We start from the raw sequence: 2,192 nt of genomic DNA, 5'->3' as shown, positions 1-2,192 counted from the left end.
GTTCTGTCGTCGTCGTCTCCTCTTTCTGCCCCCACCCCCTCATCTCCTTTGCTCTCTCCTCTGGGCTCCTCTCTCTGCAACCTTTCTACTGCTGCTCCTTGGCTCCTTCTTATTGTTGTTTTTCAGCCATACCCCCGATCTTCTGGTAGGAAAGATTTACACCTAGCCTTCTCGGACAAAGATGAAAAGTCTAGGAGGTCCAGTGTGAAAGTTGTGCACGTTAAAGATCCCTTGGTGATCTAAAATCGATAAGAGGAGGCTTCTGCTGCGACCCCGGCAAAATTCAAAATTCCCTGCGAACTGAAAATGCTTAATGTGTCCCGCGCGCTCATTTGACCTTATGCAGTTGCGAGCGCCGTATGTGGAGCTCAGATGTGCACTCTGACGTAGATTGTGGTATCATCTGACATGACATAATTTTATTGGGTTGGTGCAAACCATCGACTTATAACTGGTAGTATCATAGATCCTGATCACTATGGAATGCAGCTGCGGGTTCGGGGTTCGAGCTTCAGCTCGGTATCGGTCCGACGTTGTGTCTTTGGGAAAGACACTTTTCGCGAAATTTCCCTTAGGCTCAGTCCTTTCGGAGATGGACGTAAAACTTGAAGGTCCCGCCTCTTAAATCACCAAAAAAGAGTTCATATAGGCGTTAATCCCATGCTATTTTCCCTATGAAGTGCAGCATTTGACTCAACTAAATTTGCAGCAAATCGAGAATAGGAGGGGGGGGGGGGCGTGCTGCTCTCACTCAGCTAAAGCAATATAGTTGTTTTGCACTTCACTTTCTTTTTTCTTCTTTTTTCTTTCTTTCTTTTTTGGTAAGTGTTTTACGGCACTCACAACTGCATGAGGACATACGAGCGTGCAGGGCACAGTAAACATTTTCAGTTCAATTTTCATTTTGAATTTTGTCCGGGTGGCTGCCAAAGCCTACCCTTATCGATTTTGGACGACCAAGCGACCTTTAACGTGTGCACCTTGCACCCGGGACCTCCGAGATTGTTTTGCCATTATCCGAGAAGGCTAGGTGTTAGATCTTACCTACCATAAGATCATGGATGTGGCTGAAAGACAGCAGTAAGAAGGAGCCAAGGAGGAGCAGTAGAAAGGCAGCAGAAAGCGGTGGCAAAGACGGTGAGGGGATGGGGGTAGAAAGTGAAGACGAAAGCAGACGGCAGAATATTGTTAGAGAGCAGGAAAGGATGTTAAGGAGAAAATTTTAGAGACGAAAATTTCCCGTCGCTATCCGGATTCGAACGCGAGACCCATTGAATGAGAGGTGAACACCTTAATCTCTACACACGAGAGCCCGTAGTAGCGAAGTTTATTCTAAGGAGAAAAAAGATCGGCGGCCTAATAGTGCGCTTTCGAAGCATCATAAATTATGTGCCTATTTGACTTAACCATTCAGCATTCAAAATTTTTGCAGCTATTCACAGCCATTCGGGGCGCATTAGAGCCTTTCAGATGCAATGTGATTTTTTTCCCCTACGGACCACAGATTTTCGTCCCACTTACCTCAACCCAGTCATAGATCAAGGCATGTTATGTCTAAAACATTTTCGGTAAATATAAAAATACTTTGTACTTGACGATTCTGAAACAGTGATAGGGGAAGCCACCAAGAGTCATAAAACATGCCTTTCATAAGTATTCACGACTCTACAATATCCACATGTTACATTACTAATAGCTCAAGCGCCCACAAATCTCGACGTGGCGAAGCGAATGGCTTTTCTGGAAATTAAGAGAGTGCGCAGACGGAATCAGCTTCACTGCCCCTATTCTTTAAAATGAAGGTGATTATACACCCCCATCGACACAATTTAGATCATTCAAGAGGCAGGATTCCGACCCTGCCTGTGAGGGAAAACCCGGGCTGAGACGTTTACAACATCTCACCAGCTGAAAGACAAAGACAGTAGATAAAAATTTCGCCCACTCGGGAATCGAACTCAGGTCTAGAGTTCGTGGCAATGATGCCCCCCCCCCACCCCCACGTTAACGTAACGGAACTCCTAGCAGGCCTGTCGAGAGGGGGGGTCAGGGGGGGGGCAATGCCCCGGGGCCCGGGGGTTTGGGGGGCCCGCAAGCACGGGGAAAAGAGAGAGAAAAAAGAGAGAGAAAGAGAGAGAGGAAGAGAGAGAGAGAGAGAGAGAGAGAGAGAGAGAGAGAGAGAGAGAGAGAGA

This window comes from Aplysia californica, unplaced genomic scaffold (assembly GCF_000002075.1).
Source record: "Aplysia californica isolate F4 #8 unplaced genomic scaffold, AplCal3.0 scaffold01031, whole genome shotgun sequence".
NCBI lineage: Eukaryota > Metazoa > Mollusca > Gastropoda > Aplysiida > Aplysiidae > Aplysia > Aplysia californica.
The sequence above is the reverse complement of the archived record's forward strand: the minus strand, read 5'-3'. Positions refer to the sequence as shown.